We start from the raw sequence: 7926 nt of genomic DNA on the forward strand, positions 1-7926 counted from the left end.
AGTGACCTAGCTATGTCAACCTAACTAAGTGTAGACCAGGTCTTAGGCTCCTAAGGGCTAGATCCACAAAGGGTTTAGGCACCTAACTGCCACTTTAGGCTCTTAATCCAAAATGTAGCTCCTCAAATGCCCTGCTTAGCTGCCACCTAACCCCATGGGCACTTAAATTCTCATAGACACCTACATTTCTGACAGTGGACATGTGCACAGCTGCCTAAGTCCTGATGCCCCATGCCAATCTCATGCCTAAACCAGGGCAGGATACTCAAACTAGGCATTCCCCCCCACCTATCTTGCCTGCAGGGCCTGATCCAGGAGGCACATTCAGGGGCTTCCCTACACAGCATGCCTTTTGGATTGGGCACCCAGAAAACACAGGAGATGGTGATGCCAGGCAGACAGCAAAATGACTCTACCTCAATGGTTAGGGTACTCACCTGGGAACTGGATGTGGGAGAGTCAGGTTCTAGTCCCTACTCCTGTGACACTTTTAATCCAAAGTGTAACAGCTTGAACAAGATAGACAGAGAAAGCCCCATCCCAAAATACCTTGTAGTGAGGGTGTTTACTTGGTAGGTGGGAGATTTGAGTTCAACATTTAAGACCCAGCTCCTCTCAGGCAGAATGGGGATTTGAACCCAGGTTTCTCACTTCCAAATTCAGTGCGGTAACCACTGGACTACTGGAAACAAGGGGAAGCTTGAAAAAGGACTGTCATGGATTAGGTGTCTAATTCTAGGAGAAGGTTCATGGATGTGAATCCCAAAGGAATTCTCATTAGTTCAGATTTAGCCACCTAAAACTCCTTGAGGGGGGTGAGGCTTAGGCATTTCCTGTTGGCTAGCTTAGGCAGCTCCCCTCTGAGCTTGCTGGCCTCTGTGAATCCTGTTCTTAGATGCCAAACTCCCCACACATTGAACAGAGGGCCTGGGAGCCTCACTCAGGGCTGTGGATTCCAGTAGGCAGCAGGGCATCTAAAGTTAGGCATTGCAACACCGAGCCTAAATCTCCTTTGTGGATCTAGCCCCTTAATGCCTATGTCACTTTTAAAAATGGGACTTCACCCTTTAAGTAACTTACACCTTGCAACTATGAAAGGCACAATGCCTGAATACTCCTAAAGATCTGGGCCTTAGGCTCTTTTGAAAATTTTACCCCAGAGCCGACTTCTGTTAGAACCCTGACACGATCATTCAAGCTAGAGAAAGGCTCTGGCAAAGCCATAGGGGTAAAAGCCACATTTAAATGTCCTAAAATACCTGACAGACTGTAAATTTTACTGGAGAGACTGTATAGTTCTTGGCTCTTTTGTTGTTAAATGTCCTGTCCGTCTGTCTGTCCTTCATTGGCAATTTGCCTCAGTCATCACTTATTAGCGGATGGTGTTACTCTCACATGACACATATTTACATACCACAGCAGAGGCATGACTTTGTTTCTCTCATTTAGTACAGTCACCTCAAGAAGGGTTTTTATTTTACACATAAAAAACTTTTGCTGGCTTTAAAGGTGTACCTCCTCCTTTTAATGCACCTTATCCCAAACAAAATTAATATCCCTGTTATTGTGTATATATAGGTATAATCACTTAGAAGACAGGTTTCAGAGTAGCAGCCGTGTTAGTCTGTAGTCGCAAAAAGAACAGGAGTACTTGTGGCACCTTAGAGACTAACCAATTTATTTGAGCATAAGCTTTCATGAGCTACAGCTCACTTCATCGGATGCATTCAGTGGAAAAACTTAGAAGACAGATCTCTTCATAGATATCCATGACTCTCAAAACAGATATTAAACATGTATACCCTGAGAAGATTCTTAAACGGAGGAATACTTTGTATAAAAGCTCATAATGTGCAACATTGGACAAGCCCCGGCACCAAGCCCAACAGCCAAGACAGTCCTTAGAGTCAATGGGAAAGTCATCTGCGCACATGTACAAAAGACTGTAAGGTCATCAGGGTAGGAACTGTATTTATTGCTTCTGTTTTTACAGGTCCTACCCCAAGAGGGCCCACATCATAGTTGGATACTGTGAATACAACTACAATATAAATATTAAATAATAAAAATGTATACTAAGAAATGAAAGCAAAGCATAAGAAAGAACTATGAAAACTATAATCCTGTTTTTTCTGCAAATTACTGTAAGTAACCTCAATATTCCTACATAGACTGGCCAACACACCACAGAACCATTCTTTCTGTGATCCTATCAGTCTATTTCATGAACCCCTTAACTTCCGAAGACTATCAAAGTCATTTGGGGGCTTTCAACAACTGTTTCCCTCAGTAAATGCCACCCATGCTTCAAGCATCCCACTTGTTTAACAAACAAGGGACCAGATCCCATGATATGTGAGCACTTTGCAAGGACACTCAGCACCTCTGAAACCTAGGGTCAAAACAGGGTGTTACTGTGCGGTAACTGAAATCTAGCTGTCATCCAGCTTCCTCTAGGCCAGTGAAGTGCAAGGCTCTAGGCCATGTAAGAGTTACAAACTGCACATTTGGCCATAGCTGACAAGGTCTCTTTGTCACAATTTCTGTTTTGACAAACATCACCATCTTAATAAAAAAGCATTCCTTTTACTGAATATTTTGGTCTCAGCATGATTCAAATTGACTTCCTGGTAAGGGTTAGGATAGGGAAATAACACTGGTTAAAAATATATACATCCATACATCTTGGTGGTAGAGTACACCCCACTTTGATTAGGTGCACTGCATTTATAGATTTGGTCACATTAACTCAAAAAAAATGTAGCAAAAATAGAAAAGGTTCAGAGAAGGGCATGAGAAAATGTTTGCAGAGATGACAATATATGAGGAGAGAATGAAAACCTTAAGGCCCCAGTTCTGCAAACACTTACAATAAGACCAAGAGGATTACTCATGTGTTTAAAGTTAAGCACACACACAAATATTTGTAGAATTTGAGTTTAGGACTGTTTAGTTAAGAAAAGAGAAAAGCAAGAGGAGATGTGGTCAAGAGATGATGATACAACTCCAGTCAGGCTTTCCAATCTAATGCCACCTCCTGACATAAGAACAAGGGTGAAACTCAACAAAATTAAAAGGAAATATATTTAAAACAGATAAAAGGAGGTACTTTTTTAAAATCTGTTCATGCCCTGTGTTACCATTTTGTGATTTATATATAAATTGGGGGTGGGGTGGGTGGGAGCGATTCTCAATTTTGTCTTGAAGAGAATGAGGACAGAAGGGCATATTCCTCCACCTATTATGGTCATCCTCAAATATACAGCCCATATTTGGCAGGAAATATGTAAAAGAGATACAATATTACACCACTTACATTACCTTTCACCCATAATGTCTGTTTCATGTAGTTGCATTATATTAGACACAAAAAGCTACATTAAAAGACCATTAAGTTTGAAAAGTCAAATACTCAAAGCTAAGAAATGCCAGAATTAAGGTTCCATGTGCAATCTAAATTCATCCCTCTTGTGCAAATGCATTAGGATACAGACTTTAATCTCATGATCACATAGTATTTTTTCCACTGAACTCCTGTCTCATTCAGTGCATAAAAAGACCTGCTCTGGGGATGAATTGGAGCTTCTTCGAGTCACTAGTCCTGGAACCCACAAGGGGGAGCCAATTCTTGATTTAGTTCTAAGGGGAGCACAAGATGTGGCCCAAGAGGTGAATATAGCTGAACTGCTCCGTAATATAGATTGCGATGTAATTAAATTTAATGCCCTTGTGGGAGAAAATACCAAAGAAATCCACCACAGTAACATTTAACTTCTAAAAGGCAAACTATACAAAAATGAGGAAACTAATTAAATGGGAATTAAAAGGAATAATCACAAAAGTGAAATGCCTGCAAGCTGCATGGAAACTATATAAAAACACTATAATAGAGGCTCAAACTAAATGTATACCCCAAATAAAAAGAATAAGAGAATCAAAAAAATGCTAGCAAAGCTGAGCAACAGAGTAAAAGAGGTGATTAGCAACAACAAAAACATCATTTAAAAATTGGGAGTCAAATCCTATTGAGGAAAATAGAAAGGAACATAAACTCTGGCAAGTCAAGTGTAAAAGTATCATTAGGCAGGCCAAAAGAGAATGTGGAGAGAAACTAGCAAAAGAGATAAAACTAACAGCAACAAATGTTAAGAACATCAGAAGCAGGCAGCCTGCTAAACAATCAGTGGAGCCACTGGACAATCAAGGTGCTAAAGAAGCTTTCAGGAAAGATAAGGGCATTGAGAAGAAGTGAAATGAATTCTTTGCATCCATCTTCATGGAGCAAATGTGAAGATTTCCCACACTTGAGTCATTCTTTTCAGGTGACAAATTTGAGGAACTGTCCCAGTCTGAGGTGTCAATAGAGGAAGTTTGGGAACAAATTGATTAATTAAATAGTAATACGTCACCAGGACCAGATGTTAGTCACACAACAGTTTGGAAAGAACTTAAATATGAAATTGCAGAACTACTAACTGTGGTATGTAACCTATTCCTTAAATCAGTCTCAGTACCAGATGACTGGAGGAGAGCCAATGTAAATGCTCATTTTTAAAAAAGGCACCAGAGTTGATTTTGCAATTACATGCTGGTAAGCCTAATTTCAATACCAAGCAAATTGGTTGAAAGCATAGAAAAGAACAGAATTATCAGACACACAGATGAACACAGTATGTTGGGGGAAGAGTCAACACAGCTTTTGTAAAGGGAAATCATGCCTCACTAATCCATTAGAATTCTTTGAGGGGGATCAACAAGCATGTGGACAAGTGGATATAATGTAGTTGGACTTTGAGAAAGCCTTTGACAAGGTCCCTCACCAAAGCAAAATAAGGAATCATGAGATAAGAGGGAAGGTCCTCTCATATATCAGTAAATGCTTAAAAGATAGGAAACAAAGTATGGGAATAAATGGCCAGTTTTCACCATGCAGAAAGGTAAATAGTGGGGTCCCCCAAGAATCTGTAATGGGACCGGTGCTGTTCAACATATTCATAAATGGTCTTGAAAAGGGGGTGAACAGTGAAGTGGCAAAGTTTGCGGATGATACAAAATGACTTAAGATATTTATGTCCAAAGCTGACTGAGAAGAGTTCCAAAGGGATCTGACAAAACTGGATGACTGGGTAACAAAATGGCAGATTAAATTCAATGTTGATAAATGAAAAATAATGCATGTTGCAAAAAAAATAATCCCAATTATAAATACAAAATGTTATAAACACAAAATCAACTGTTACCACTCCAGAAAGAGATCTTGGCGTTGTCATGGGTAATTCTCTGAAAACATCTGCTCTATGTGCAGTGGCAATCAAAAAAGCTAACAGAATGCTAGGAATCATTAGGAAAGGGATAGATAACAAGACAGAAAATATCATAATGTCACTATATATATATCTATGGTATGGTCACACCTTGAATACTGCATGCAGTTCTGGTTGCTCCATCTCAAAAAATGTGTATTAGAATCGGAAAAGTACAGAGAAAAGCATCAAAAATTATTAGGGGTATGGAACAGCTTTCATACAAGGAGAGACTAAAAAGATTACAGCTGTTCAACTTAGAAATAAAATAACTAAGAGGGGGATGTGATAGAGGTCTATAAAATCATGAATGGTGTGCAGAAATTGAATAAGGAAGTGTTATTTATCCCTTCACATAACACAAGAACCAAGAATCACCAATAATATTAATAGGCAGTAGGTTTAAAACAAACATAAGGAGTATTTCTTCACCAACCACACAGTCAACCTGTGGAACTCATTGCCAGAGGATGTTGTGATGGCCAAAATTATAACTGGGTTCAACAAATTAAATAAGTTCATGAAAGATAGGTCCATCAATGGCTATTAGCCAAGATGGTCAGAGATGCGACCCCATGTTCCAGGTGTCCCTAAGCCTTTGACTGCCAGAAGCTGGGACTGGATGAAAGTGGATGAATCACTTGATAATTGTCCTGTTCTGTTCATTCCCTCTGAAGCATCTGGCACTGGCCACTGTCAGAAGACAGAATACTGGGTTAAGTGGACGGTGATGGGGCATTTGCCCCACACTGGCCTCTAAGGGGCTAATGGAGCCCTAGGGAGGCTGCACAGGATGCAGCCAACTAGAGAGGGGCTGAGAGAAGTGGCCAGTCAGGGCCTGGCAGTCCCATAGAAGAAGAGCTGCAGGGCAAAGCAGGGGCAATTACTCCCTGGAGCTCAAGGAGGGAGGACTGGGTGCCTTGCAGGCAAAAAGAAGCTAGCACCCTGGACAGAGGAGTCATGCTAGCAGGGACCGTGGGAGCTAGAGAGAGCTCCAGGCCAGCTGAGGCCCTGAGGCAAGGGTGAAGAGAGTGCTGCTGGGGCCATGGGGAAGTGGCTGGACAATTGGGTGCAGTCATCACTGGGGAAGTGGCAGGACAGTTGGACTGCAACACTCTCCCCATGGAAGGCAGGAACACAGGTTGTGACATTGCCGCAGGGCTGTGTCATGAAGAGGATTCCGCAGTCCTTGGAGTGACATGGGTCAAGAAGCAGAAGTGATGGCGGGCGAGGCACCACCAGGAGAGGGCATACCGACCTGCAGAGCTAATCCCCAGGATGACCAGCAGGAGGCGCCAGTGTGGTGGGTGGAGCCCTGTTACATGGACCCATGGTCTAAATCAGTATGGCCATTCTTATGTTCTAATGCAAAATGAAAAAACAGAAATCCTCTCGTGTGCCATCATTTTGACACACACATGGTTCACCAACAGGGCTGGAACCTTTAGCTCCTCTGTGGATGTATTTAATACAGTGTTGAGCAGTGAAGAGGCTAACATTTAAGTGACTGTAAACACTACTGACATAAATGAGGGAAGTTAACATCTCTTCTGACACAATGTCTTCAGGCTGCCTGCACATACACCAAGTTAACAATGTATGGTTAACATTGGAAGGGGATATCTTTGCAGCCAGAAGGCTTTAAAAATAAATCCTTACTTCTACAGAATATAGCAAAATCTTCAGGCAACCCCTAAAACCAGTTTCTTATTTTATTTTTCTCTGCTATTATTAACCACAACAAACATGTTTCACTAGTTCCCAGGGAACATAAATCTGTGGAAATGATACTATGCAAACATTGAAAAAATGCTCTCAGTGACATCATAAAATCAAAAACTAGTATTAAAACATTAAGATTAATAGTTGAGCCAACAAAAGCAAGTAAAATTTACTTAGACACCTCAATATTATTAACTGAGCATGAAAACATCTAGGCTTTGCAACACAGAGTACTGCATGGTCCTCTGGCAATGTCACATGTTGGGCAAGGGTATCTGTACATCCATGTTCACCCCTTTTACAAGACTATGATACATTTTGTACAAGGTATACCTTGTGAGGTGTCATTTGAAAACTCAATTTGCTGATCATTATTGTCCTGGTAAAATATGTGTGGCAACATTGTATGTAAAGATATAAGATTCTACTGTATGGTATTAATAAGACATGTTCCAAGTCTGGGGAGCAGTCACAAACCAGTTCCCCAGAGACAATAGGCAAGCTGATGCCTCCACCACATCTCAACAAAATCAAATGGACCATCACCTGTTCAAGTGGCCACTCTTCAGCAGGAAAGAGGGTGTGGGCAAAAAAATCTATATCTTGGCAAAGAAACAGCTTAGGGTTCCCATCCACACAAACTTTCTGCCTCCTGAAGCTCAGCTGGAGATGCTTCTTGAAAAAAAACCTGTAAGAATGGAGAGCAGATGCCCCCAAATTATCTCTGCCTCTCTCTCTACCCACAGCATCTACAACACCTGAAAAACAAAGGAATCAGCATTAGACTGGAGGAGGGATCTTGACTGAAAGAAATTCAGCCAGTAATATTTCTGAAATACAGTGAGAGAGACTTTGCTTCGAATTCACTTAGCTGGTTAGGTGAGGCATTAGATGCATTTCA

Source organism: Natator depressus, chromosome 2, assembly GCF_965152275.1.
Source record: "Natator depressus isolate rNatDep1 chromosome 2, rNatDep2.hap1, whole genome shotgun sequence".
NCBI classification, from domain to species: domain Eukaryota; kingdom Metazoa; phylum Chordata; order Testudines; family Cheloniidae; genus Natator; species Natator depressus.